Genomic DNA, 23,837 nt, shown 5'->3' with positions numbered 1-23,837 from the left:
GAAGCTCTCTCCGAGCTCCACGACGTGGACAACTGGGCTCCGCCCCGTTGTGCCCCATCTCGTCCCCCAAAATCAGCCATTTCGGGCGCATTCCGGGGCCGTTTTCCATCGGCCGTCGCGTTCGGTGGGCCCGTGGGCCCCATTCGTCCGGAGTCGGGCATGGGGTCCCTCGGGCCGTTTTGGGAGAGCGGAGTGCGCGAAGGGGAAAGAAAAAAACAAGAAGAAGAAAGACTTGACAACCGGGAGGAGCGGCTCGCAAAAAGGGGTGCAACACGAGGACTTCCCAGGGGGTCACCCATCCTAGTACTACTCTCGCCCAAGCACGCTTAACTTCGGAGTTCTGATGGGATCCGGTGCATTAGTGCTGGTATGATCGCACCCGCTGAGATTTGGGCGCTTTAATGTTTTATCAGGCAGCGGGGGGGAGCCCGGAGGGGCGTCGAAACTTACGGACGGCCTAACTTTGCGCACGGGTGGAGTTACGCGGCGAGCAGCATATGCACGCGAAGCTCTCTCCGAGCTCCACGACGTGGACAACTGGGCTCCGCCCCGTTGTGCCCCATCTCGTCCCCCAAAATCAGCCATTTCGGGCGCATTCCGGGGCCGTTTTCCATCGGCCGTCGCGTTCGGTGGGCCCGTGGGCCCCATTCGTCCGGAGTCGGACATGGGGTCCCTCGGGCCGTTTTGGGAGAGCGGAGTGCGCGAAGGGGAAAGAAAAAAACAAGAAGAAGAAAGACTTGACAACCGGGAGGAGCGGCTCGCAAAAAGGGGTGCAACACGAGGACTTCCCAGGGGGTCACCCATCCTAGTACTACTCTCGCCCAAGCGCGCTTAACTTCGGAGTTCTGATGGGATCCGGTGCATTAGTGCTGGTATGATCGCACCCGCTGAGATTTGGGCGCTTTAATGTTTTATCAGGCAGCGGGGGGGAGCCCGGAGGGGCGTCGAAACTTACGGACGGCCTAACTTTGCGCACGGGTGGAGTTACGCGGCGAGCAGCATATGCACGCGAAGCTCTCTCCGAGCTCCACGACGTGGACAACTGGGCTCCGCCCCGTTGTGCCCCATCTCGTCCCCCAAAATCAGCCATTTCGGGCGCATTCCGGGGCCGTTTTCCATCGGCCGTCGCGTTCGGTGGGCCCGTGGGCCCCATTCGTCCGGAGTCGGACATGGGGTCCCTCGGGCCGTTTTGGGAGAGCGGAGTGCGCGAAGGGGAAAGAAAAAAACAAGAAGAAGAAAGACTTGACAACCGGGAGGAGCGGCTCGCAAAAAGGGGTGCAACACGAGGACTTCCCAGGGGGTCACCCATCCTAGTACTACTCTCGCCCAAGCACGCTTAACTTCGGAGTTCTGATGGGATCCGGTGCATTAGTGCTGGTATGATCGCACCCGCTGAGATTTGGGCGCTTTAATGTTTTATCAGGCAGCGGGGGGGAGCCCGGAGGGGCGTCGAAACTTACGGACGGCCTAACTTTGCGCACGGGTGGAGTTACGCGGCGAGCAGCATATGCACGCGAAGCTCTCTCCGAGCTCCACGACGTGGACAACTGGGCTCCGCCCCGTTGTGCCCCATCTCGTCCCCCAAAATCAGCCATTTCGGGCGCATTCCGGGGCCGTTTTCCATCGGCCGTCGCGTTCGGTGGGCCCGTGGGCCCCATTCGTCCGGAGTCGGGCATGGGGTCCCTCGGGCCGTTTTGGGAGAGCGGAGTGCGCGAAGGGGAAAGAAAAAAACAAGAAGAAGAAAGACTTGACAACCGGGAGGAGCGGCTCGCAAAAAGGGGTGCAACACGAGGACTTCCCAGGGGGTCACCCATCCTAGTACTACTCTCGCCCAAGCACGCTTAACTTCGGAGTTCTGATGGGATCCGGTGCATTAGTGCTGGTATGATCGCACCCGCTGAGATTTGGGCGCTTTAATGTTTTATCAGGCAGCGGGGGGGAGCCCGGAGGGGCGTCGAAACTTACGGACGGCCTAACTTTGCGCACGGGTGGAGTTACGCGGCGAGCAGCATATGCACGCGAAGCTCTCTCCGAGCTCCACGACGTGGACAACTGGGCTCCGCCCCGTTGTGCCCCATCTCGTCCCCCAAAATCAGCCATTTCGGGCGCATTCCGGGGCCGTTTTCCATCGGCCGTCGCGTTCGGTGGGCCCGTGGGCCCCATTCGTCCGGAGTCGGACATGGGGTCCCTCGGGCCGTTTTGGGAGAGCGGAGTGCGCGAAGGGGAAAGAAAAAAACAAGAAGAAGAAAGACTTGACAACCGGGAGGAGCGGCTCGCAAAAAGGGGTGCAACACGAGGACTTCCCAGGGGGTCACCCATCCTAGTACTACTCTCGCCCAAGCGCGCTTAACTTCGGAGTTCTGATGGGATCCGGTGCATTAGTGCTGGTATGATCGCACCCGCTGAGATTTGGGCGCTTTAATGTTTTATCAGGCAGCGGGGGGGAGCCCGGAGGGGCGTCGAAACTTACGGACGGCCTAACTTTGCGCACGGGTGGAGTTACGCGGCGAGCAGCATATGCACGCGAAGCTCTCTCCGAGCTCCACGACGTGGACAACTGGGCTCCGCCCCGTTGTGCCCCATCTCGTCCCCCAAAATCAGCCATTTCGGGCGCATTCCGGGGCCGTTTTCCATCGGCCGTCGCGTTCGGTGGGCCCGTGGGCCCCATTCGTCCGGAGTCGGGCATGGGGTCCCTCGGGCCGTTTTGGGAGAGCGGAGTGCGCGAAGGGGAAAGAAAAAAACAAGAAGAAGAAAGACTTGACAACCGGGAGGAGCGGCTCGCAAAAAGGGGTGCAACACGAGGACTTCCCAGGGGGTCACCCATCCTAGTACTACTCTCGCCCAAGCACGCTTAACTTCGGAGTTCTGATGGGATCCGGTGCATTAGTGCTGGTATGATCGCACCCGCTGAGATTTGGGCGCTTTAATGTTTTATCAGGCAGCGGGGGGGAGCCCGGAGGGGCGTCGAAACTTACGGACGGCCTAACTTTGCGCACGGGTGGAGTTACGCGGCGAGCAGCATATGCACGCGAAGCTCTCTCCGAGCTCCACGACGTGGACAACTGGGCTCCGCCCCGTTGTGCCCCATCTCGTCCCCCAAAATCAGCCATTTCGGGCGCATTCCGGGGCCGTTTTCCATCGGCCGTCGCGTTCGGTGGGCCCGTGGGCCCCATTCGTCCGGAGTCGGACATGGGGTCCCTCGGGCCGTTTTGGGAGAGCGGAGTGCGCGAAGGGGAAAGAAAAAAACAAGAAGAAGAAAGACTTGACAACCGGGAGGAGCGGCTCGCAAAAAGGGGTGCAACACGAGGACTTCCCAGGGGGTCACCCATCCTAGTACTACTCTCGCCCAAGCGCGCTTAACTTCGGAGTTCTGATGGGATCCGGTGCATTAGTGCTGGTATGATCGCACCCGCTGAGATTTGGGCGCTTTAATGTTTTATCAGGCAGCGGGGGGGAGCCCGGAGGGGCGTCGAAACTTACGGACGGCCTAACTTTGCGCACGGGTGGAGTTACGCGGCGAGCAGCATATGCACGCGAAGCTCTCTCCGAGCTCCACGACGTGGACAACTGGGCTCCGCCCCGTTGTGCCCCATCTCGTCCCCCAAAATCAGCCATTTCGGGCGCATTCCGGGGCCGTTTTCCATCGGCCGTCGCGTTCGGTGGGCCCGTGGGCCCCATTCGTCCGGAGTCGGGCATGGGGTCCCTCGGGCCGTTTTGGGAGAGCGGAGTGCGCGAAGGGGAAAGAAAAAAACAAGAAGAAGAAAGACTTGACAACCGGGATGAGCGGCTCGCAAAAAGGGGTGCAACACGAGGACTTCCCAGGGGGTCACCCATCCTAGTACTACTCTCGCCCAAGCACGCTTAACTTCGGAGTTCTGATGGGATCCGGTGCATTAGTGCTGGTATGATCGCACCCGCTGAGATTTGGGCGCTTTAATGTTTTATCAGGCAGCGGGGGGGAGCCCGGAGGGGCGTCGAAACTTACGGACGGCCTAACTTTGCGCACGGGTGGAGTTACGCGGCGAGCAGCATATGCACGCGAAGCTCTCTCCGAGCTCCACGACGTGAACAACTGGGCTCCGCCCCGTTGTGCCCCATCTCGTCCCCCAAAATCAGCCATTTCGGGCGCATTCCGGGGCCGTTTTCCATCGGCCGTCGCGTTCGGTGGGCCCGTGGGCCCCATTCGTCCGGAGTCGGACATGGGGTCCCTCGGGCCGTTTTGGGAGAGCGGAGTGCGCGAAGGGGAAAGAAAAAAACAAGAAGAAGAAAGACTTGACAACCGGGAGGAGCGGCTCGCAAAAAGGGGTGCAACACGAGGACTTCCCAGGGGGTCACCCATCCTAGTACTACTCTCGCCCAAGCACGCTTAACTTCGGAGTTCTGATGGGATCCGGTGCATTAGTGCTGGTATGATCGCACCCGCTGAGATTTGGGCGCTTTAATGTTTTATCAGGCAGCGGGGGGGAGCCCGGAGGGGCGTCGAAACTTACGGACGGCCTAACTTTGCGCACGGGTGGAGTTACGCGGCGAGCAGCATATGCACGCGAAGCTCTCTCCGAGCTCCACGACGTGGACAACTGGGCTCCGCCCCGTTGTGCCCCATCTCGTCCCCCAAAATCAGCCATTTCGGGCGCATTCCGGGGCCGTTTTCCATCGGCCGTCGCGTTCGGTGGGCCCGTGGGCCCCATTCGTCCGGAGTCGGGCATGGGGTCCCTCGGGCCGTTTTGGGAGAGCGGAGTGCGCGAAGGGGAAAGAAAAAAACAAGAAGAAGAAAGACTTGACAACCGGGAGGAGCGGCTCGCAAAAAGGGGTGCAACACGAGGACTTCCCAGGGGGTCACCCATCCTAGTACTACTCTCGCCCAAGCACGCTTAACTTCGGAGTTCTGATGGGATCCGGTGCATTAGTGCTGGTATGATCGCACCCGCTGAGATTTGGGCGCTTTAATGTTTTATCAGGCAGCGGGGGGGAGCCCGGAGGGGCGTCGAAACTTACGGACGGCCTAACTTTGCGCACGGGTGGAGTTACGCGGCGAGCAGCATATGCACGCGAAGCTCTCTCCGAGCTCCACGACGTGGACAACTGGGCTCCGCCCCGTTGTGCCCCATCTCGTCCCCCAAAATCAGCCATTTCGGGCGCATTCCGGGGCCGTTTTCCATCGGCCGTCGCGTTCGGTGGGCCCGTGGGCCCCATTCGTCCGGAGTCGGACATGGGGTCCCTCGGGCCGTTTTGGGAGAGCGGAGTGCGCGAAGGGGAAAGAAAAAAACAAGAAGAAGAAAGACTTGACAACCGGGAGGAGCGGCTCGCAAAAAGGGGTGCAACACGAGGACTTCCCAGGGGGTCACCCATCCTAGTACTACTCTCGCCCAAGCGCGCTTAACTTCGGAGTTCTGATGGGATCCGGTGCATTAGTGCTGGTATGATCGCACCCGCTGAGATTTGGGCGCTTTAATGTTTTATCAGGCAGCGGGGGGGAGCCCGGAGGGGCGTCGAAACTTACGGACGGCCTAACTTTGCGCACGGGTGGAGTTACGCGGCGAGCAGCATATGCACGCGAAGCTCTCTCCGAGCTCCACGACGTGGACAACTGGGCTCCGCCCCGTTGTGCCCCATCTCGTCCCCCAAAATCAGCCATTTCGGGCGCATTCCGGGGCCGTTTTCCATCGGCCGTCGCGTTCGGTGGGCCCGTGGGCCCCATTCGTCCGGAGTCGGGCATGGGGTCCCTCGGGCCGTTTTGGGAGAGCGGAGTGCGCGAAGGGGAAAGAAAAAAACAAGAAGAAGAAAGACTTGACAACCGGGATGAGCGGCTCGCAAAAAGGGGTGCAACACGAGGACTTCCCAGGGGGTCACCCATCCTAGTACTACTCTCGCCCAAGCACGCTTAACTTCGGAGTTCTGATGGGATCCGGTGCATTAGTGCTGGTATGATCGCACCCGCTGAGATTTGGGCGCTTTAATGTTTTATCAGGCAGCGGGGGGGAGCCCGGAGGGGCGTCGAAACTTACGGACGGCCTAACTTTGCGCACGGGTGGAGTTACGCGGCGAGCAGCATATGCACGCGAAGCTCTCTCCGAGCTCCACGACGTGAACAACTGGGCTCCGCCCCGTTGTGCCCCATCTCGTCCCCCAAAATCAGCCATTTCGGGCGCATTCCGGGGCCGTTTTCCATCGGCCGTCGCGTTCGGTGGGCCCGTGGGCCCCATTCGTCCGGAGTCGGACATGGGGTCCCTCGGGCCGTTTTGGGAGAGCGGAGTGCGCGAAGGGGAAAGAAAAAAACAAGAAGAAGAAAGACTTGACAACCGGGAGGAGCGGCTCGCAAAAAGGGGTGCAACACGAGGACTTCCCAGGGGGTCACCCATCCTAGTACTACTCTCGCCCAAGCGCGCTTAACTTCGGAGTTCTGATGGGATCCGGTGCATTAGTGCTGGTATGATCGCACCCGCTGAGATTTGGGCGCTTTAATGTTTTATCAGGCAGCGGGGGGGAGCCCGGAGGGGCGTCGAAACTTACGGACGGCCTAACTTTGCGCACGGGTGGAGTTACGCGGCGAGCAGCATATGCACGCGAAGCTCTCTCCGAGCTCCACGACGTGGACAACTGGGCTCCGCCCCGTTGTGCCCCATCTCGTCCCCCAAAATCAGCCATTTCGGGCGCATTCCGGGGCCGTTTTCCATCGGCCGTCGCGTTCGGTGGGCCCGTGGGCCCCATTCGTCCGGAGTCGGACATGGGGTCCCTCGGGCCGTTTTGGGAGAGCGGAGTGCGCGAAGGGGAAAGAAAAAAACAAGAAGAAGAAAGACTTGACAACCGGGAGGAGCGGCTCGCAAAAAGGGGTGCAACACGAGGACTTCCCAGGGGGTCACCCATCCTAGTACTACTCTCGCCCAAGCGCGCTTAACTTCGGAGTTCTGATGGGATCCGGTGCATTAGTGCTGGTATGATCGCACCCGCTGAGATTTGGGCGCTTTAATGTTTTATCAGGCAGCGGGGGGGAGCCCGGAGGGGCGTCGAAACTTACGGACGGCCTAACTTTGCGCACGGGTGGAGTTACGCGGCGAGCAGCATATGCACGCGAAGCTCTCTCCGAGCTCCACGACGTGGACAACTGGGCTCCGCCCCGTTGTGCCCCATCTCGTCCCCCAAAATCAGCCATTTCGGGCGCATTCCGGGGCCGTTTTCCATCGGCCGTCGCGTTCGGTGGGCCCGTGGGCCCCATTCGTCCGGAGTCGGACATGGGGTCCCTCGGGCCGTTTTGGGAGAGCGGAGTGCGCGAAGGGGAAAGAAAAAAACAAGAAGAAGAAAGACTTGACAACCGGGAGGAGCGGCTCGCAAAAAGGGGTGCAACACGAGGACTTCCCAGGGGGTCACCCATCCTAGTACTACTCTCGCCCAAGCACGCTTAACTTCGGAGTTCTGATGGGATCCGGTGCATTAGTGCTGGTATGATCGCACCCGCTGAGATTTGGGCGCTTTAATGTTTTATCAGGCAGCGGGGGGGAGCCCGGAGGGGCGTCGAAACTTACGGACGGCCTAACTTTGCGCACGGGTGGAGTTACGCGGCGAGCAGCATATGCACGCGAAGCTCTCTCCGAGCTCCACGACGTGGACAACTGGGCTCCGCCCCGTTGTGCCCCATCTCGTCCCCCAAAATCAGCCATTTCGGGCGCATTCCGGGGCCGTTTTCCATCGGCCGTCGCGTTCGGTGGGCCCGTGGGCCCCATTCGTCCGGAGTCGGGCATGGGGTCCCTCGGGCCGTTTTGGGAGAGCGGAGTGCGCGAAGGGGAAAGAAAAAAACAAGAAGAAGAAAGACTTGACAACCGGGAGGAGCGGCTCGCAAAAAGGGGTGCAACACGAGGACTTCCCAGGGGGTCACCCATCCTAGTACTACTCTCGCCCAAGCACGCTTAACTTCGGAGTTCTGATGGGATCCGGTGCATTAGTGCTGGTATGATCGCACCCGCTGAGATTTGGGCGCTTTAATGTTTTATCAGGCAGCGGGGGGGAGCCCGGAGGGGCGTCGAAACTTACGGACGGCCTAACTTTGCGCACGGGTGGAGTTACGCGGCGAGCAGCATATGCACGCGAAGCTCTCTCCGAGCTCCACGACGTGGACAACTGGGCTCCGCCCCGTTGTGCCCCATCTCGTCCCCCAAAATCAGCCATTTCGGGCGCATTCCGGGGCCGTTTTCCATCGGCCGTCGCGTTCGGTGGGCCCGTGGGCCCCATTCGTCCGGAGTCGGACATGGGGTCCCTCGGGCCGTTTTGGGAGAGCGGAGTGCGCGAAGGGGAAAGAAAAAAACAAGAAGAAGAAAGACTTGACAACCGGGAGGAGCGGCTCGCAAAAAGGGGTGCAACACGAGGACTTCCCAGGGGGTCACCCATCCTAGTACTACTCTCGCCCAAGCGCGCTTAACTTCGGAGTTCTGATGGGATCCGGTGCATTAGTGCTGGTATGATCGCACCCGCTGAGATTTGGGCGCTTTAATGTTTTATCAGGCAGCGGGGGGGAGCCCGGAGGGGCGTCGAAACTTACGGACGGCCTAACTTTGCGCACGGGTGGAGTTACGCGGCGAGCAGCATATGCACGCGAAGCTCTCTCCGAGCTCCACGACGTGGACAACTGGGCTCCGCCCCGTTGTGCCCCATCTCGTCCCCCAAAATCAGCCATTTCGGGCGCATTCCGGGGCCGTTTTCCATCGGCCGTCGCGTTCGGTGGGCCCGTGGGCCCCATTCGTCCGGAGTCGGGCATGGGGTCCCTCGGGCCGTTTTGGGAGAGCGGAGTGCGCGAAGGGGAAAGAAAAAAACAAGAAGAAGAAAGACTTGACAACCGGGATGAGCGGCTCGCAAAAAGGGGTGCAACACGAGGACTTCCCAGGGGGTCACCCATCCTAGTACTACTCTCGCCCAAGCACGCTTAACTTCGGAGTTCTGATGGGATCCGGTGCATTAGTGCTGGTATGATCGCACCCGCTGAGATTTGGGCGCTTTAATGTTTTATCAGGCAGCGGGGGGGAGCCCGGAGGGGCGTCGAAACTTACGGACGGCCTAACTTTGCGCACGGGTGGAGTTACGCGGCGAGCAGCATATGCACGCGAAGCTCTCTCCGAGCTCCACGACGTGAACAACTGGGCTCCGCCCCGTTGTGCCCCATCTCGTCCCCCAAAATCAGCCATTTCGGGCGCATTCCGGGGCCGTTTTCCATCGGCCGTCGCGTTCGGTGGGCCCGTGGGCCCCATTCGTCCGGAGTCGGACATGGGGTCCCTCGGGCCGTTTTGGGAGAGCGGAGTGCGCGAAGGGGAAAGAAAAAAACAAGAAGAAGAAAGACTTGACAACCGGGAGGAGCGGCTCGCAAAAAGGGGTGCAACACGAGGACTTCCCAGGGGGTCACCCATCCTAGTACTACTCTCGCCCAAGCGCGCTTAACTTCGGAGTTCTGATGGGATCCGGTGCATTAGTGCTGGTATGATCGCACCCGCTGAGATTTGGGCGCTTTAATGTTTTATCAGGCAGCGGGGGGGAGCCCGGAGGGGCGTCGAAACTTACGGACGGCCTAACTTTGCGCACGGGTGGAGTTACGCGGCGAGCAGCATATGCACGCGAAGCTCTCTCCGAGCTCCACGACGTGGACAACTGGGCTCCGCCCCGTTGTGCCCCATCTCGTCCCCCAAAATCAGCCATTTCGGGCGCATTCCGGGGCCGTTTTCCATCGGCCGTCGCGTTCGGTGGGCCCGTGGGCCCCATTCGTCCGGAGTCGGACATGGGGTCCCTCGGGCCGTTTTGGGAGAGCGGAGTGCGCGAAGGGGAAAGAAAAAAACAAGAAGAAGAAAGACTTGACAACCGGGAGGAGCGGCTCGCAAAAAGGGGTGCAACACGAGGACTTCCCAGGGGGTCACCCATCCTAGTACTACTCTCGCCCAAGCGCGCTTAACTTCGGAGTTCTGATGGGATCCGGTGCATTAGTGCTGGTATGATCGCACCCGCTGAGATTTGGGCGCTTTAATGTTTTATCAGGCAGCGGGGGGGAGCCCGGAGGGGCGTCGAAACTTACGGACGGCCTAACTTTGCGCACGGGTGGAGTTACGCGGCGAGCAGCATATGCACGCGAAGCTCTCTCCGAGCTCCACGACGTGGACAACTGGGCTCCGCCCCGTTGTGCCCCATCTCGTCCCCCAAAATCAGCCATTTCGGGCGCATTCCGGGGCCGTTTTCCATCGGCCGTCGCGTTCGGTGGGCCCGTGGGCCCCATTCGTCCGGAGTCGGACATGGGGTCCCTCGGGCCGTTTTGGGAGAGCGGAGTGCGCGAAGGGGAAAGAAAAAAACAAGAAGAAGAAAGACTTGACAACCGGGAGGAGCGGCTCGCAAAAAGGGGTGCAACACGAGGACTTCCCAGGGGGTCACCCATCCTAGTACTACTCTCGCCCAAGCGCGCTTAACTTCGGAGTTCTGATGGGATCCGGTGCATTAGTGCTGGTATGATCGCACCCGCTGAGATTTGGGCGCTTTAATGTTTTATCAGGCAGCGGGGGGGAGCCCGGAGGGGCGTCGAAACTTACGGACGGCCTAACTTTGCGCACGGGTGGAGTTACGCGGCGAGCAGCATATGCACGCGAAGCTCTCTCCGAGCTCCACGACGTGGACAACTGGGCTCCGCCCCGTTGTGCCCCATCTCGTCCCCCAAAATCAGCCATTTCGGGCGCATTCCGGGGCCGTTTTCCATCGGCCGTCGCGTTCGGTGGGCCCGTGGGCCCCATTCGTCCGGAGTCGGGCATGGGGTCCCTCGGGCCGTTTTGGGAGAGCGGAGTGCGCGAAGGGGAAAGAAAAAAACAAGAAGAAGAAAGACTTGACAACCGGGAGGAGCGGCTCGCAAAAAGGGGTGCAACACGAGGACTTCCCAGGGGGTCACCCATCCTAGTACTACTCTCGCCCAAGCACGCTTAACTTCGAAGTTCTGATGGGATCCGGTGCATTAGTGCTGGTATGATCGCACCCGCTGAGATTTGGGCGCTTTAATGTTTTATCAGGCAGCGGGGGGGAGCCCGGAGGGGCGTCGAAACTTACGGACGGCCTAACTTTGCGCACGGGTGGAGTTACGCGGCGAGCAGCATATGCACGCGAAGCTCTCTCCGAGCTCCACGACGTGAACAACTGGGCTCCGCCCCGTTGTGCCCCATCTCGTCCCCCAAAATCAGCCATTTCGGGCGCATTCCGGGGCCGTTTTCCATCGGCCGTCGCGTTCGGTGGGCCCGTGGGCCCCATTCGTCCGGAGTCGGACATGGGGTCCCTCGGGCCGTTTTGGGAGAGCGGAGTGCGCGAAGGGGAAAGAAAAAAACAAGAAGAAGAAAGACTTGACAACCGGGAGGAGCGGCTCGCAAAAAGGGGTGCAACACGAGGACTTCCCAGGGGGTCACCCATCCTAGTACTACTCTCGCCCAAGCGCGCTTAACTTCGGAGTTCTGATGGGATCCGGTGCATTAGTGCTGGTATGATCGCACCCGCTGAGATTTGGGCGCTTTAATGTTTTATCAGGCAGCGGGGGGGAGCCCGGAGGGGCGTCGAAACTTACGGACGGCCTAACTTTGCGCGCGGGTGGAGTTACGCGGCGAGCAGCATATGCACGCGAAGCTCTCTCCGAGCTCCACGACGTGGACAACTGGGCTCCGCCCCGTTGTGCCCCATCTCGTCCCCCAAAATCAGCCATTTCGGGCGCATTCCGGGGCCGTTTTCCATCGGCCGTCGCGTTCGGTGGGCCCGTGGGCCCCATTCGTCCGGAGTCGGACATGGGGTCCCTCGGGCCGTTTTGGGAGAGCGGAGTGCGCGAAGGGGAAAGAAAAAAACAAGAAGAAGAAAGACTTGACAACCGGGAGGAGCGGCTCGCAAAAAGGGGTGCAACACGAGGACTTCCCAGGGGGTCACCCATCCTAGTACTACTCTCGCCCAAGCACGCTTAACTTCGGAGTTCTGATGGGATCCGGTGCATTAGTGCTGGTATGATCGCACCCGCTGAGATTTGGGCGCTTTAATGTTTTATCAGGCAGCGGGGGGGAGCCCGGAGGGGCGTCGAAACTTACGGACGGCCTAACTTTGCGCACGGGTGGAGTTACGCGGCGAGCAGCATATGCACGCGAAGCTCTCTCCGAGCTCCACGACGTGGACAACTGGGCTCCGCCCCGTTGTGCCCCATCTCGTCCCCCAAAATCAGCCATTTCGGGCGCATTCCGGGGCCGTTTTCCATCGGCCGTCGCGTTCGGTGGGCCCGTGGGCCCCATTCGTCCGGAGTCGGACATGGGGTCCCTCGGGCCGTTTTGGGAGAGCGGAGTGCGCGAAGGGGAAAGAAAAAAACAAGAAGAAGAAAGACTTGACAACCGGGAGGAGCGGCTCGCAAAAAGGGGTGCAACACGAGGACTTCCCAGGGGGTCACCCATCCTAGTACTACTCTCGCCCAAGCACGCTTAACTTCGGAGTTCTGATGGGATCCGGTGCATTAGTGCTGGTATGATCGCACCCGCTGAGATTTGGGCGCTTTAATGTTTTATCAGGCAGCGGGGGGGAGCCCGGAGGGGCGTCGAAACTTACGGACGGCCTAACTTTGCGCACGGGTGGAGTTACGCGGCGAGCAGCATATGCACGCGAAGCTCTCTCCGAGCTCCACGACGTGGACAACTGGGCTCCGCCCCGTTGTGCCCCATCTCGTCCCCCAAAATCAGCCATTTCGGGCGCATTCCGGGGCCGTTTTCCATCGGCCGTCGCGTTCGGTGGGCCCGTGGGCCCCATTCGTCCGGAGTCGGGCATGGGGTCCCTCGGGCCGTTTTGGGAGAGCGGAGTGCGCGAAGGGGAAAGAAAAAAACAAGAAGAAGAAAGACTTGACAACCGGGAGGAGCGGCTCGCAAAAAGGGGTGCAACACGAGGACTTCCCAGGGGGTCACCCATCCTAGTACTACTCTCGCCCAAGCACGCTTAACTTCGAAGTTCTGATGGGATCCGGTGCATTAGTGCTGGTATGATCGCACCCGCTGAGATTTGGGCGCTTTAATGTTTTATCAGGCAGCGGGGGGGAGCCCGGAGGGGCGTCGAAACTTACGGACGGCCTAACTTTGCGCACGGGTGGAGTTACGCGGCGAGCAGCATATGCACGCGAAGCTCTCTCCGAGCTCCACGACGTGAACAACTGGGCTCCGCCCCGTTGTGCCCCATCTCGTCCCCCAAAATCAGCCATTTCGGGCGCATTCCGGGGCCGTTTTCCATCGGCCGTCGCGTTCGGTGGGCCCGTGGGCCCCATTCGTCCGGAGTCGGACATGGGGTCCCTCGGGCCGTTTTGGGAGAGCGGAGTGCGCGAAGGGGAAAGAAAAAAACAAGAAGAAGAAAGACTTGACAACCGGGAGGAGCGGCTCGCAAAAAGGGGTGCAACACGAGGACTTCCCAGGGGGTCACCCATCCTAGTACTACTCTCGCCCAAGCGCGCTTAACTTCGGAGTTCTGATGGGATCCGGTGCATTAGTGCTGGTATGATCGCACCCGCTGAGATTTGGGCGCTTTAATGTTTTATCAGGCAGCGGGGGGGAGCCCGGAGGGGCGTCGAAACTTACGGACGGCCTAACTTTGCGCGCGGGTGGAGTTACGCGGCGAGCAGCATATGCACGCGAAGCTCTCTCCGAGCTCCACGACGTGGACAACTGGGCTCCGCCCCGTTGTGCCCCATCTCGTCCCCCAAAATCAGCCATTTCGGGCGCATTCCGGGGCCGTTTTCCATCGGCCGTCGCGTTCGGTGGGCCCGTGGGCCCCATTCGTCCGGAGTCGGACATGGGGTCCCTCGGGCCGTTTTGGGAGAGCGGAGTGCGCGAAGGGGAAAGAAAAAAACAAGAAGAAGAAAGACTTGACAACCGGGAGGAGCGGCTCGCAAAAAGGGGTGCAACACGAGGACTTCCCAGGGGGTCACCCATCCTAGTACTACTCTCGCCCAAGCACGCTTAACTTCGGAGTTCTGATGGGATCCGGTGCATTAGTGCTGGTATGATCGCACCCGCTGAGATTTGGGCGCTTTAATGTTTTATCAGGCAGCGGGGGGGAGCCCGGAGGGGCGTCGAAACTTACGGACGGCCTAACTTTGCGCACGGGTGGAGTTACGCGGCGAGCAGCATATGCACGCGAAGCTCTCTCCGAGCTCCACGACGTGGACAACTGGGCTCCGCCCCGTTGTGCCCCATCTCGTCCCCCAAAATCAGCCATTTCGGGCGCATTCCGGGGCCGTTTTCCATCGGCCGTCGCGTTCGGTGGGCCCGTGGGCCCCATTCGTCCGGAGTCGGACATGGGGTCCCTCGGGCCGTTTTGGGAGAGCGGAGTGCGCGAAGGGGAAAGAAAAAAACAAGAAGAAGAAAGACTTGACAACCGGGAGGAGCGGCTCGCAAAAAGGGGTGCAACACGAGGACTTCCCAGGGGGTCACCCATCCTAGTACTACTCTCGCCCAAGCACGCTTAACTTCGGAGTTCTGATGGGATCCGGTGCATTAGTGCTGGTATGATCGCACCCGCTGAGATTTGGGCGCTTTAATGTTTTATCAGGCAGCGGGGGGGAGCCCGGAGGGGCGTCGAAACTTACGGACGGCCTAACTTTGCGCACGGGTGGAGTTACGCGGCGAGCAGCATATGCACGCGAAGCTCTCTCCGAGCTCCACGACGTGGACAACTGGGCTCCGCCCCGTTGTGCCCCATCTCGTCCCCCAAAATCAGCCATTTCGGGCGCATTCCGGGGCCGTTTTCCATCGGCCGTCGCGTTCGGTGGGCCCGTGGGCCCCATTCGTCCGGAGTCGGGCATGGGGTCCCTCGGGCCGTTTTGGGAGAGCGGAGTGCGCGAAGGGGAAAGAAAAAAACAAGAAGAAGAAAGACTTGACAACCGGGAGGAGCGGCTCGCAAAAAGGGGTGCAACACGAGGACTTCCCAGGGGGTCACCCATCCTAGTACTACTCTCGCCCAAGCACGCTTAACTTCGAAGTTCTGATGGGATCCGGTGCATTAGTGCTGGTATGATCGCACCCGCTGAGATTTGGGCGCTTTAATGTTTTATCAGGCAGCGGGGGGGAGCCCGGAGGGGCGTCGAAACTTACGGACGGCCTAACTTTGCGCACGGGTGGAGTTACGCGGCGAGCAGCATATGCACGCGAAGCTCTCTCCGAGCTCCACGACGTGAACAACTGGGCTCCGCCCCGTTGTGCCCCATCTCGTCCCCCAAAATCAGCCATTTCGGGCGCATTCCGGGGCCGTTTTCCATCGGCCGTCGCGTTCGGTGGGCCCGTGGGCCCCATTCGTCCGGAGTCGGACATGGGGTCCCTCGGGCCGTTTTGGGAGAGCGGAGTGCGCGAAGGGGAAAGAAAAAAACAAGAAGAAGAAAGACTTGACAACCGGGAGGAGCGGCTCGCAAAAAGGGGTGCAACACGAGGACTTCCCAGGGGGTCACCCATCCTAGTACTACTCTCGCCCAAGCGCGCTTAACTTCGGAGTTCTGATGGGATCCGGTGCATTAGTGCTGGTATGATCGCACCCGCTGAGATTTGGGCGCTTTAATGTTTTATCAGGCAGCGGGGGGGAGCCCGGAGGGGCGTCGAAACTTACGGACGGCCTAACTTTGCGCGCGGGTGGAGTTACGCGGCGAGCAGCATATGCACGCGAAGCTCTCTCCGAGCTCCACGACGTGGACAACTGGGCTCCGCCCCGTTGTGCCCCATCTCGTCCCCCAAAATCAGCCATTTCGGGCGCATTCCGGGGCCGTTTTCCATCGGCCGTCGCGTTCGGTGGGCCCGTGGGCCCCATTCGTCCGGAGTCGGACATGGGGTCCCTCGGGCCGTTTTGGGAGAGCGGAGTGCGCGAAGGGGAAAGAAAAAAACAAGAAGAAGAAAGACTTGACAACCGGGAGGAGCGGCTCGCAAAAAGGGGTGCAACACGAGGACTTCCCAGGGGGTCACCCATCCTAGTACTACTCTCGCCCAAGCACGCTTAACTTCGGAGTTCTGATGGGATCCGGTGCATTAGTGCTGGTATGATCGCACCCGCTGAGATTTGGGCGCTTTAATGTTTTATCAGGCAGCGGGGGGGAGCCCGGAGGGGCGTCGAAACTTACGGACGGCCTAACTTTGCGCACGGGTGGAGTTACGCGGCGAGCAGCATATGCACGCGAAGCTCTCTCCGAGCTCCACGACGTGGACAACTGGGCTCCGCCCCGTTGTGCCCCATCTCGTCCCCCAAAATCAGCCATTTCGGGCGCATTCCGGGGCCGTTTTCCATCGGCCGTCGCGTTCGGTGGGCCCGTGGGCCCCATTCGTCCGGAGTCGGACATGGGGTCCCTCGGGCCGTTTTGGGAGAGCGGAGTGCGCGAAGGGGAAAGAAAAAAACAAGAAGAAGAAAGACTTGACAACCGGGAGGAGCGGCTCGCAAAAAGGGGTGCAACACGAGGACTTCCCAGGGGGTCACCCATCCTAGTACTACTCTCGCCCAAGCACGCTTAACTTCGGAGTTCTGATGGGATCCGGTGCATTAGTGCTGGTATGATCGCACCCGCTGAGATTTGGGCGCTTTAATGTTTTATCAGGCAGCGGGGGGGAGCCCGGAGGGGCGTCGAAACTTACGGACGGCCTAACTTTGCGCACGGGTGGAGTTACGCGGCGAGCAGCATATGCACGCGAAGCTCTCTCCGAGCTCCACGACGTGGACAACTGGGCTCCGCCCCGTTGTGCCCCATCTCGTCCCCCAAAATCAGCCATTTCGGGCGCATTCCGGGGCCGTTTTCCATCGGCCGTCGCGTTCGGTGGGCCCGTGGGCCCCATTCGTCCGGAGTCGGGCATGGGGTCCCTCGGGCCGTTTTGGGAGAGCGGAGTGCGCGAAGGGGAAAGAAAAAAACAAGAAGAAGAAAGACTTGACAACCGGGAGGAGCGGCTCGCAAAAAGGGGTGCAACACGAGGACTTCCCAGGGGGTCACCCATCCTAGTACTACTCTCGCCCAAGCACGCTTAACTTCGAAGTTCTGATGGGATCCGGTGCATTAGTGCTGGTATGATCGCACCCGCTGAGATTTGGGCGCTTTAATGTTTTATCAGGCAGCGGGGGGGAGCCCGGAGGGGCGTCGAAACTTACGGACGGCCTAACTTTGCGCACGGGTGGAGTTACGCGGCGAGCAGCATATGCACGCGAAGCTCTCTCCGAGCTCCACGACGTGAACAACTGGGCTCCGCCCCGTTGTGCCCCATCTCGTCCCCCAAAATCAGCCATTTCGGGCGCATTCCGGGGCCGTTTTCCATCGGCCGTCGCGTTCGGTGGGCCCGTGGGCCCCATTCGTCCGGAGTCGGACATGGGGTCCCTCGGGCCGTTTTGGGAGAGCGGAGTGCGCGAAGGGGAAAGAAAAAAACAAGAAGAAGAAAGACTTGACAACCGGGAGGAGCGGCTCGCAAAAAGGGGTGCAACACGAGGACTTCCCAGGGGGTCACCCATCCTAGTACTACTCTCGCCCAAGCGCGCTTAACTTCGGAGTTCTGATGGGATCCGGTGCATTAGTGCTGGTATGATCGCACCCGCTGAGATTTGGGCGCTTTAATGTTTTATCAGGCAGCGGGGGGGAGCCCGGAGGGGCGTCGAAACTTACGGACGGCCTAACTTTGCGCGCGGGTGGAGTTACGCGGCGAGCAGCATATGCACGCGAAGCTCTCTCCGAGCTCCACGACGTGGACAACTGGGCTCCGCCCCGTTGTGCCCCATCTCGTCCCCCAAAATCAGCCATTTCGGGCGCATTCCGGGGCCGTTTTCCATCGGCCGTCGCGTTCGGTGGGCCCGTGGGCCCCATTCGTCCGGAGTCGGACATGGGGTCCCTCGGGCCGTTTTGGGAGAGCGGAGTGCGCGAAGGGGAAAGAAAAAAACAAGAAGAAGAAAGACTTGACAACCGGGAGGAGCGGCTCGCAAAAAGGGGTGCAACACGAGGACTTCCCAGGGGGTCACCCATCCTAGTACTACTCTCGCCCAAGCACGCTTAACTTCGGAGTTCTGATGGGATCCGGTGCATTAGTGCTGGTATGATCGCACCCGCTGAGATTTGGGCGCTTTAATGTTTTATCAGGCAGCGGGGGGGAGCCCGGAGGGGCGTCGAAACTTACGGACGGCCTAACTTTGCGCACGGGTGGAGTTACGCGGCGAGCAGCATATGCACGCGAAGCTCTCTCCGAGCTCCACGACGTGGACAACTGGGCTCCGCCCCGTTGTGCCCCATCTCGTCCCCCAAAATCAGCCATTTCGGGCGCATTCCGGGGCCGTTTTCCATCGGCCGTCGCGTTCGGTGGGCCCGTGGGCCCCATTCGTCCGGAGTCGGACATGGGGTCCCTCGGGCCGTTTTGGGAGAGCGGAGTGCGCGAAGGGGAAAGAAAAAAACAAGAAGAAGAAAGACTTGACAACCGGGAGGAGCGGCTCGCAAAAAGGGGTGCAACACGAGGACTTCCCAGGGGGTCACCCATCCTAGTACTACTCTCGCCCAAGCACGCTTAACTTCGGAGTTCTGATGGGATCCGGTGCATTAGTGCTGGTATGATCGCACCCGCTGAGATTTGGGCGCTTTAATGTTTTATCAGGCAGCGGGGGGGAGCCCGGAGGGGCGTCGAAACTTACGGACGGCCTAACTTTGCGCACGGGTGGAGTTACGCGGCGAGCAGCATATGCACGCGAAGCTCTCTCCGAGCTCCACGACGTGGACAACTGGGCTCCGCCCCGTTGTGCCCCATCTCGTCCCCCAAAATCAGCCATTTCGGGCGCATTCCGGGGCCGTTTTCCATCGGCCGTCGCGTTCGGTGGGCCCGTGGGCCCCATTCGTCCGGAGTCGGACATGGGGTCCCTCGGGCCGTTTTGGGAGAGCGGAGTGCGCGAAGGGGAAAGAAAAAAACAAGAAGAAGAAAGACTTGACAACCGGGAGGAGCGGCTCGCAAAAAGGGGTGCAACACGAGGACTTCCCAGGGGGTCACCCATCCTAGTACTACTCTCGCCCAAGCGCGCTTAACTTCGGAGTTCTGATGGGATCCGGTGCATTAGTGCTGGTATGATCGCACCCGCTGAGATTTGGGCGCTTTAATGTTTTATCAGGCAGCGGGGGGGAGCCCGGAGGGGCGTCGAAACTTACGGACGGCCTAACTTTGCGCGCGGGTGGAGTTACGCGGCGAGCAGCATATGCACGCGAAGCTCTCTCCGAGCTCCACGACGTGGACAACTGGGCTCCGCCCCGTTGTGCCCCATCTCGTCCCCCAAAATCAGCCATTTCGGGCGCATTCCGGGGCCGTTTTCCATCGGCCGTCGCGTTCGGTGGGCCCGTGGGCCCCATTCGTCCGGAGTCGGACATGGGGTCCCTCGGGCCGTTTTGGGAGAGCGGAGTGCGCGAAGGGGAAAGAAAAAAACAAGAAGAAGAAAGACTTGACAACCGGGAGGAGCGGCTCGCAAAAAGGGGTGCAACACGAGGACTTCCCAGGGGGTCACCCATCCTAGTACTACTCTCGCCCAAGCACGCTTAACTTCGGAGTTCTGATGGGATCCGGTGCATTAGTGCTGGTATGATCGCACCCGCTGAGATTTGGGCGCTTTAATGTTTTATCAGGCAGCGGGGGGGAGCCCGGAGGGGCGTCGAAACTTACGGACGGCCTAACTTTGCGCACGGGTGGAGTTACGCGGCGAGCAGCATATGCACGCGAAGCTCTCTCCGAGCTCCACGACGTGGACAACTGGGCTCCGCCCCGTTGTGCCCCATCTCGTCCCCCAAAATCAGCCATTTCGGGCGCATTCCGGGGCCGTTTTCCATCGGCCGTCGCGTTCGGTGGGCCCGTGGGCCCCATTCGTCCGGAGTCGGACATGGGGTCCCTCGGGCCGTTTTGGGAGAGCGGAGTGCGCGAAGGGGAAAGAAAAAAACAAGAAGAAGAAAGACTTGACAACCGGGAGGAGCGGCTCGCAAAAAGGGGTGCAACACGAGGACTTCCCAGGGGGTCACCCATCCTAGTACTACTCTCGCCCAAGCACGCTTAACTTCGGAGTTCTGATGGGATCCGGTGCATTAGTGCTGGTATGATCGCACCCGCTGAGATTTGGGCGCTTTAATGTTTTATCAGGCAGCGGGGGGGAGCCCGGAGGGGCGTCGAAACTTACGGACGGCCTAACTTTGCGCACGGGTGGAGTTACGCGGCGAGCAGCATATGCACGCGAAGCTCTCTCCGAGCTCCACGACGTGGACAACTGGGCTCCGCCCCGTTGTGCCCCATCTCGTCCCCCAAAATCAGCCATTTCGGGCGCATTCCGGGGCCGTTTTCCATCGGCCGTCGCGTTCGGTGGGCCCGTGGGCCCCATTCGTCCGGAGTCGGACATGGGGTCCCTCGGGCCGTTTTGGGAGAGCGGAGTGCGCGAAGGGGAAAGAAAAAAACAAGAAGAAGAAAGACTTGACAACCGGGAGGAGCGGCTCGCAAAAAGGGGTGCAACACGAGGACTTCCCAGGGGGTCACCCATCCTAGTACTACTCTCGCCCAAGCACGCTTAACTTCGGAGTTCTGATGGGATCCGGTGCATTAGTGCTGGTATGATCGCACCCGCTGAGATTTGGGCGCTTTAATGTTTTATCAGGCAGCGGGGGGGAGCCCGGAGGGGCGTCGAAACTTACGGACGGCCTAACTTTGCGCACGGGTGGAGTTACGCGGCGAGCAGCATATGCACGCGAAGCTCTCTCCGAGCTCCACGACGTGGACAACTGGGCTCCGCCCCGTTGTGCCCCATCTCGTCCCCCAAAATCAGCCATTTCGGGCGCATTCCGGGGCCGTTTTCCATCGGCCGTCGCGTTCGGTGGGCCCGTGGGCCCCATTCGTCCGGAGTCGGACATGGGGTCCCTCGGGCCGTTTTGGGAGAGCGGAGTGCGCGAAGGGGAAAGAAAAAAACAAGAAGAAGAAAGACTTGACAACCGGGAGGAGCGGCTCGCAAAAAGGGGTGCAACACGAGGACTTCCCAGGGGGTCACCCATCCTAGTACTACTCTCGCCCAAGCACGCTTAACTTCGGAGTTCTGATGGGATCCGGTGCATTAGTGCTGGTATGATCGCACCCGCTGAGATTTGGGCGCTTTAATGTTTTATCAGGCAGCGGGGGGGAGCCCGGAGGGGCGTCGAAACTTACGGACGGCCTAACTTTGCGCACGGGTGGAGTTACGCGGCGAGCAGCATATGCACGCGAAGCTCTCTCCGAGCTCCACGACGTGGACAACTGGGCTCCGCCCCGTTGTGCCCCATCTCGTCCCCCAAAATCAGCCATTTCGGGCGCATTCCGGGGCCGTTTTCCATCGGCCGTCGCGTTCGGTGGGCCCGTGGGCCCCATTCGTCCGGAGTCGGACATGGGGTCCCTCGGGCCGTTTTGGGAGAGCGGAGTGCGCGAAGGGGAAAGAAAAAAACAAGAAGAAGAAAGACTTGACAACCGGGAGGAGCGGCTCGCAAAAAGGGGTGCAACACGAGGACTTCCCAGGGGGTCACCCATCCTAGTACTACTCTCGCCCAAGCGCGCTTAACTTCGGAGTTCTGATGGGATCCGATGCATTAGTGCTGGTATGATCGCACCCGCTGAGATTTGGGCGCTTTAATGTTTTATCAGGCAGCGGGGGGGAGCCCGGAGGGGCGTCGAAACTTACGGACGGCCTAACTTTGCGCACGGGTGGAGTTACGCGGCGAGCAGCATATGCACGCGAAGCTCTCTCCGAGCTCCACGACGTGGACAACTGGGCTCCGCCCCGTTGTGCCCCATCTCGTCCCCCAAAATCAGCCATTTCGGGCGCATTCCGGGGCCGTTTTCCATCGGCCGTCGCGTTCGGTGGGCCCGTGGGCCCCATTCGTCCGGAGTCGGACATGGGGTCCCTCGGGCCGTTTTGGGAGAGCGGAGTGCGCGAAGGGGAAAGAAAAAAACAAGAAGAAGAAAGACTTGACAACCGGGAGGAGCGGCTCGCAAAAAGGGGTGCAACACGAGGACTTCCCAGGGGGTCACCCATCCTAGTACTACTCTCGCCCAAGCACGCTTAACTTCGGAGTTCTGATGGGATCCGGTGCATTAGTGCTGGTATGATCGCACCCGCTGAGATTTGGGCGCTTTAATGTTTTATCAGGCAGCGGGGGGGAGCCCGGAGGGGCGTCGAAACTTACGGACGGCCTAACTTTGCGCACGGGTGGAGTTACGCGGCGAGCAGCATATGCACGCGAAGCTCTCTCCGAGCTCCACGACGTGGACAACTGGGCTCCGCCCCGTTGTGCCCCATCTCGTCCCCCAAAATCAGCCATTTCGGGCGCATTCCGGGGCCGTTTTCCATCGGCCGTCGCGTTCGGTGGGCCCGTGGGCCCCATTCGTCCGGAGTCGGACATGGGGTCCCTCGGGCCGTTTTGGGAGAGCGGAGTGCGCGAAGGGGAAAGAAAAAAACAAGAAGAAGAAAGACTTGACAACCGGGAGGAGCGGCTCGCAAAAAGGGGTGCAACACGAGGACTTCCCAGGGGGTCACCCATCCTAGTACTACTCTCGCCCAAGCACGCTTAACTTCGGAGTTCTGATGGGATCCGGTGCATTAGTGCTGGTATGATCGCACCCGCTGAGATTTGGGCGCTTTAATGTTTTATCAGGCAGCGGGGGGGAGCCCGGAGGGGCGTCGAAACTTACGGACGGCCTAACTTTGCGCACGGGTGGAGTTACGCGGCGAGCAGCATATGCACGCGAAGCTCTCTCCGAGCTCCACGACGTGGACAACTGGGCTCCGCCCCGTTGTGCCCCATCTCGTCCCCCAAAATCAGCCATTTCGGGCGCATTCCGGGGCCGTTTTCCATCGGCCGTCGCGTTCGGTGGGCCCGTGGGCCCCATTCGTCCGGAGTCGGACATGGGGTCCCTCGGGCCGTTTTGGGAGAGCGGAGTGCGCGAAGGGGAAAGAAAAAAACAAGAAGAAGAAAGACTTGACAACCGGGAGGAGCGGCTCGCAAAAAGGGGTGCAACACGAGGACTTCCCAGGGGGTCACCCATCCTAGTACTACTCTCGCCCAAGCACGCTTAACTTCGGAGTTCTGATGGGATCCGGTGCATTAGTGCTGGTATGATCGCACCCGCTGAGATTTGGGCGCTTTAATGTTTTATCAGGCAGCGGGGGGGAGCCCGGAGGGGCGTCGAAACTTACGGACGGCCTAACTTTGCGCACGGGTGGAGTTACGCGGCGAGCAGCATATGCACGCGAAGCTCTCTCCGAGCTCCACGACGTGGACAACTGGGCTCCGCCCCGTTGTGCCCCATCTCGTCCCCCAAAATCAGCCATTTCGGGCGCATTCCGGGGCCGTTTTCCATCGGCCGTCGCGTTCGGTGGGCCCGTGGGCCCCATTCGTCCGGAGTCGGACATGGGGTCCCTCGGGCCGTTTTGGGAGAGCGGAGTGCGCGAAGGGGAAAGAAAAAAACAAGAAGAAGAAAGACTTGACAACCGGGAGGAGCGGCTCGCAAAAAGGGGTGCAACACGAGGACTTCCCAGGGGGTCACCCATCCTAGTACTACTCTCGCCCAAGCACGCTTAACTTCGGAGTTCTGATGGGATCCGGTGCATTAGTGCTGGTATGATCGCACCCGCTGAGATTTGGGCGCTTTAATGTTTTATCAGGCAGCGGGGGGGAGCCCGGAGGGGCGTCGAAACTTACGGACGGCCTAACTTTGCGCACGGGTGGAGTTACGCGGCGAGCAGCATATGCACGCGAAGCTCTCTCCGAGCTCCACGACGTGGACAACTGGGCTCCGCCCCGTTGTGCCCCATCTCGTCCCCCAAAATCAGCCATTTCGGGCGCATTCCGGGGCCGT

At 60.5% G+C, this 23,837-nt stretch overlaps 47 non-coding genes across 47 annotated transcripts; all 47 read right to left on the bottom strand.

Annotated features, from left to right (window-relative positions):
* Positions 1–262: 262 nt before the first annotated feature.
* LOC148789083 (5S ribosomal RNA) lies at positions 263–381 on the bottom strand. Its single transcript, XR_016064246.1, has one exon. It is a non-coding gene; the product is annotated as a 5S ribosomal RNA (ribosomal RNA).
* A 386-nt stretch (positions 382–767) lies between these two features.
* LOC148789082 (5S ribosomal RNA) lies at positions 768–886 on the bottom strand. The gene has a single exon (XR_016064285.1). It is a non-coding gene; the product is annotated as a 5S ribosomal RNA (ribosomal RNA).
* Positions 887–1,272: 386 nt separating this feature from the next.
* Positions 1,273–1,391, bottom strand: LOC148789081 (5S ribosomal RNA). Its single transcript, XR_016064244.1, has one exon. It is a non-coding gene; the product is annotated as a 5S ribosomal RNA (ribosomal RNA).
* A 386-nt stretch (positions 1,392–1,777) lies between these two features.
* On the bottom strand, positions 1,778–1,896 carry LOC148789080 (5S ribosomal RNA). Its single transcript, XR_016064243.1, has one exon. It is a non-coding gene; the product is annotated as a 5S ribosomal RNA (ribosomal RNA).
* A 386-nt stretch (positions 1,897–2,282) lies between these two features.
* Positions 2,283–2,401, bottom strand: LOC148789079 (5S ribosomal RNA). The gene has a single exon (XR_016064284.1). It is a non-coding gene; the product is annotated as a 5S ribosomal RNA (ribosomal RNA).
* Positions 2,402–2,787: 386 nt separating this feature from the next.
* Positions 2,788–2,906, bottom strand: LOC148789078 (5S ribosomal RNA). Its single transcript, XR_016064242.1, has one exon. It is a non-coding gene; the product is annotated as a 5S ribosomal RNA (ribosomal RNA).
* A 386-nt stretch (positions 2,907–3,292) lies between these two features.
* On the bottom strand, positions 3,293–3,411 carry LOC148789077 (5S ribosomal RNA). Its single transcript, XR_016064283.1, has one exon. It is a non-coding gene; the product is annotated as a 5S ribosomal RNA (ribosomal RNA).
* A 386-nt stretch (positions 3,412–3,797) lies between these two features.
* Positions 3,798–3,916, bottom strand: LOC148789076 (5S ribosomal RNA). The gene has a single exon (XR_016064241.1). It is a non-coding gene; the product is annotated as a 5S ribosomal RNA (ribosomal RNA).
* Positions 3,917–4,302: 386 nt separating this feature from the next.
* Positions 4,303–4,421, bottom strand: LOC148789075 (5S ribosomal RNA). Its single transcript, XR_016064240.1, has one exon. It is a non-coding gene; the product is annotated as a 5S ribosomal RNA (ribosomal RNA).
* A 386-nt stretch (positions 4,422–4,807) lies between these two features.
* On the bottom strand, positions 4,808–4,926 carry LOC148789074 (5S ribosomal RNA). Its single transcript, XR_016064239.1, has one exon. It is a non-coding gene; the product is annotated as a 5S ribosomal RNA (ribosomal RNA).
* Positions 4,927–5,312: 386 nt separating this feature from the next.
* LOC148789073 (5S ribosomal RNA) lies at positions 5,313–5,431 on the bottom strand. The gene has a single exon (XR_016064282.1). It is a non-coding gene; the product is annotated as a 5S ribosomal RNA (ribosomal RNA).
* A 386-nt stretch (positions 5,432–5,817) lies between these two features.
* On the bottom strand, positions 5,818–5,936 carry LOC148789072 (5S ribosomal RNA). Its single transcript, XR_016064238.1, has one exon. It is a non-coding gene; the product is annotated as a 5S ribosomal RNA (ribosomal RNA).
* A 386-nt stretch (positions 5,937–6,322) lies between these two features.
* LOC148789071 (5S ribosomal RNA) lies at positions 6,323–6,441 on the bottom strand. Its single transcript, XR_016064281.1, has one exon. It is a non-coding gene; the product is annotated as a 5S ribosomal RNA (ribosomal RNA).
* A 386-nt stretch (positions 6,442–6,827) lies between these two features.
* LOC148789070 (5S ribosomal RNA) lies at positions 6,828–6,946 on the bottom strand. Its single transcript, XR_016064279.1, has one exon. It is a non-coding gene; the product is annotated as a 5S ribosomal RNA (ribosomal RNA).
* Positions 6,947–7,332: 386 nt separating this feature from the next.
* On the bottom strand, positions 7,333–7,451 carry LOC148789069 (5S ribosomal RNA). The gene has a single exon (XR_016064237.1). It is a non-coding gene; the product is annotated as a 5S ribosomal RNA (ribosomal RNA).
* Positions 7,452–7,837: 386 nt separating this feature from the next.
* On the bottom strand, positions 7,838–7,956 carry LOC148789068 (5S ribosomal RNA). The gene has a single exon (XR_016064236.1). It is a non-coding gene; the product is annotated as a 5S ribosomal RNA (ribosomal RNA).
* Positions 7,957–8,342: 386 nt separating this feature from the next.
* Positions 8,343–8,461, bottom strand: LOC148789067 (5S ribosomal RNA). Its single transcript, XR_016064278.1, has one exon. It is a non-coding gene; the product is annotated as a 5S ribosomal RNA (ribosomal RNA).
* A 386-nt stretch (positions 8,462–8,847) lies between these two features.
* Positions 8,848–8,966, bottom strand: LOC148789066 (5S ribosomal RNA). The gene has a single exon (XR_016064235.1). It is a non-coding gene; the product is annotated as a 5S ribosomal RNA (ribosomal RNA).
* Positions 8,967–9,352: 386 nt separating this feature from the next.
* Positions 9,353–9,471, bottom strand: LOC148789065 (5S ribosomal RNA). The gene has a single exon (XR_016064277.1). It is a non-coding gene; the product is annotated as a 5S ribosomal RNA (ribosomal RNA).
* Positions 9,472–9,857: 386 nt separating this feature from the next.
* On the bottom strand, positions 9,858–9,976 carry LOC148789064 (5S ribosomal RNA). The gene has a single exon (XR_016064276.1). It is a non-coding gene; the product is annotated as a 5S ribosomal RNA (ribosomal RNA).
* A 386-nt stretch (positions 9,977–10,362) lies between these two features.
* Positions 10,363–10,481, bottom strand: LOC148789063 (5S ribosomal RNA). Its single transcript, XR_016064275.1, has one exon. It is a non-coding gene; the product is annotated as a 5S ribosomal RNA (ribosomal RNA).
* Positions 10,482–10,867: 386 nt separating this feature from the next.
* LOC148789062 (5S ribosomal RNA) lies at positions 10,868–10,986 on the bottom strand. The gene has a single exon (XR_016064304.1). It is a non-coding gene; the product is annotated as a 5S ribosomal RNA (ribosomal RNA).
* A 386-nt stretch (positions 10,987–11,372) lies between these two features.
* LOC148789061 (5S ribosomal RNA) lies at positions 11,373–11,491 on the bottom strand. The gene has a single exon (XR_016064273.1). It is a non-coding gene; the product is annotated as a 5S ribosomal RNA (ribosomal RNA).
* A 386-nt stretch (positions 11,492–11,877) lies between these two features.
* LOC148789060 (5S ribosomal RNA) lies at positions 11,878–11,996 on the bottom strand. The gene has a single exon (XR_016064233.1). It is a non-coding gene; the product is annotated as a 5S ribosomal RNA (ribosomal RNA).
* Positions 11,997–12,382: 386 nt separating this feature from the next.
* On the bottom strand, positions 12,383–12,501 carry LOC148789059 (5S ribosomal RNA). Its single transcript, XR_016064232.1, has one exon. It is a non-coding gene; the product is annotated as a 5S ribosomal RNA (ribosomal RNA).
* A 386-nt stretch (positions 12,502–12,887) lies between these two features.
* Positions 12,888–13,006, bottom strand: LOC148789058 (5S ribosomal RNA). The gene has a single exon (XR_016064302.1). It is a non-coding gene; the product is annotated as a 5S ribosomal RNA (ribosomal RNA).
* A 386-nt stretch (positions 13,007–13,392) lies between these two features.
* LOC148789057 (5S ribosomal RNA) lies at positions 13,393–13,511 on the bottom strand. The gene has a single exon (XR_016064272.1). It is a non-coding gene; the product is annotated as a 5S ribosomal RNA (ribosomal RNA).
* Positions 13,512–13,897: 386 nt separating this feature from the next.
* LOC148789056 (5S ribosomal RNA) lies at positions 13,898–14,016 on the bottom strand. The gene has a single exon (XR_016064231.1). It is a non-coding gene; the product is annotated as a 5S ribosomal RNA (ribosomal RNA).
* Positions 14,017–14,402: 386 nt separating this feature from the next.
* Positions 14,403–14,521, bottom strand: LOC148789055 (5S ribosomal RNA). Its single transcript, XR_016064230.1, has one exon. It is a non-coding gene; the product is annotated as a 5S ribosomal RNA (ribosomal RNA).
* Positions 14,522–14,907: 386 nt separating this feature from the next.
* LOC148789054 (5S ribosomal RNA) lies at positions 14,908–15,026 on the bottom strand. The gene has a single exon (XR_016064301.1). It is a non-coding gene; the product is annotated as a 5S ribosomal RNA (ribosomal RNA).
* A 386-nt stretch (positions 15,027–15,412) lies between these two features.
* LOC148789053 (5S ribosomal RNA) lies at positions 15,413–15,531 on the bottom strand. Its single transcript, XR_016064271.1, has one exon. It is a non-coding gene; the product is annotated as a 5S ribosomal RNA (ribosomal RNA).
* Positions 15,532–15,917: 386 nt separating this feature from the next.
* On the bottom strand, positions 15,918–16,036 carry LOC148789052 (5S ribosomal RNA). Its single transcript, XR_016064229.1, has one exon. It is a non-coding gene; the product is annotated as a 5S ribosomal RNA (ribosomal RNA).
* A 386-nt stretch (positions 16,037–16,422) lies between these two features.
* Positions 16,423–16,541, bottom strand: LOC148789051 (5S ribosomal RNA). The gene has a single exon (XR_016064228.1). It is a non-coding gene; the product is annotated as a 5S ribosomal RNA (ribosomal RNA).
* Positions 16,542–16,927: 386 nt separating this feature from the next.
* LOC148789050 (5S ribosomal RNA) lies at positions 16,928–17,046 on the bottom strand. The gene has a single exon (XR_016064300.1). It is a non-coding gene; the product is annotated as a 5S ribosomal RNA (ribosomal RNA).
* A 386-nt stretch (positions 17,047–17,432) lies between these two features.
* On the bottom strand, positions 17,433–17,551 carry LOC148789049 (5S ribosomal RNA). Its single transcript, XR_016064270.1, has one exon. It is a non-coding gene; the product is annotated as a 5S ribosomal RNA (ribosomal RNA).
* Positions 17,552–17,937: 386 nt separating this feature from the next.
* On the bottom strand, positions 17,938–18,056 carry LOC148789048 (5S ribosomal RNA). Its single transcript, XR_016064227.1, has one exon. It is a non-coding gene; the product is annotated as a 5S ribosomal RNA (ribosomal RNA).
* Positions 18,057–18,442: 386 nt separating this feature from the next.
* LOC148789047 (5S ribosomal RNA) lies at positions 18,443–18,561 on the bottom strand. Its single transcript, XR_016064226.1, has one exon. It is a non-coding gene; the product is annotated as a 5S ribosomal RNA (ribosomal RNA).
* Positions 18,562–18,947: 386 nt separating this feature from the next.
* LOC148789046 (5S ribosomal RNA) lies at positions 18,948–19,066 on the bottom strand. Its single transcript, XR_016064269.1, has one exon. It is a non-coding gene; the product is annotated as a 5S ribosomal RNA (ribosomal RNA).
* A 386-nt stretch (positions 19,067–19,452) lies between these two features.
* Positions 19,453–19,571, bottom strand: LOC148789045 (5S ribosomal RNA). Its single transcript, XR_016064225.1, has one exon. It is a non-coding gene; the product is annotated as a 5S ribosomal RNA (ribosomal RNA).
* Positions 19,572–19,957: 386 nt separating this feature from the next.
* On the bottom strand, positions 19,958–20,076 carry LOC148789044 (5S ribosomal RNA). The gene has a single exon (XR_016064224.1). It is a non-coding gene; the product is annotated as a 5S ribosomal RNA (ribosomal RNA).
* A 386-nt stretch (positions 20,077–20,462) lies between these two features.
* On the bottom strand, positions 20,463–20,581 carry LOC148789043 (5S ribosomal RNA). Its single transcript, XR_016064222.1, has one exon. It is a non-coding gene; the product is annotated as a 5S ribosomal RNA (ribosomal RNA).
* A 386-nt stretch (positions 20,582–20,967) lies between these two features.
* LOC148789042 (5S ribosomal RNA) lies at positions 20,968–21,086 on the bottom strand. The gene has a single exon (XR_016064221.1). It is a non-coding gene; the product is annotated as a 5S ribosomal RNA (ribosomal RNA).
* Positions 21,087–21,472: 386 nt separating this feature from the next.
* LOC148789041 (5S ribosomal RNA) lies at positions 21,473–21,591 on the bottom strand. The gene has a single exon (XR_016064307.1). It is a non-coding gene; the product is annotated as a 5S ribosomal RNA (ribosomal RNA).
* A 386-nt stretch (positions 21,592–21,977) lies between these two features.
* LOC148789040 (5S ribosomal RNA) lies at positions 21,978–22,096 on the bottom strand. Its single transcript, XR_016064220.1, has one exon. It is a non-coding gene; the product is annotated as a 5S ribosomal RNA (ribosomal RNA).
* Positions 22,097–22,482: 386 nt separating this feature from the next.
* LOC148789039 (5S ribosomal RNA) lies at positions 22,483–22,601 on the bottom strand. Its single transcript, XR_016064219.1, has one exon. It is a non-coding gene; the product is annotated as a 5S ribosomal RNA (ribosomal RNA).
* A 386-nt stretch (positions 22,602–22,987) lies between these two features.
* Positions 22,988–23,106, bottom strand: LOC148789038 (5S ribosomal RNA). The gene has a single exon (XR_016064218.1). It is a non-coding gene; the product is annotated as a 5S ribosomal RNA (ribosomal RNA).
* A 386-nt stretch (positions 23,107–23,492) lies between these two features.
* On the bottom strand, positions 23,493–23,611 carry LOC148789037 (5S ribosomal RNA). The gene has a single exon (XR_016064217.1). It is a non-coding gene; the product is annotated as a 5S ribosomal RNA (ribosomal RNA).
* Positions 23,612–23,837: the final 226 nt, after the last annotated feature.

This window comes from Sesamum indicum, linkage group LG2 (genome assembly GCF_026168435.1).
Source record: "Sesamum indicum cultivar Baizhima isolate 11 linkage group LG2, ASM2616843v1, whole genome shotgun sequence".
In the NCBI taxonomy this organism is placed as follows: domain Eukaryota; kingdom Viridiplantae; phylum Streptophyta; class Magnoliopsida; order Lamiales; family Pedaliaceae; genus Sesamum; species Sesamum indicum.
This window is presented reverse-complemented; position numbering and strand designations above follow the sequence as displayed.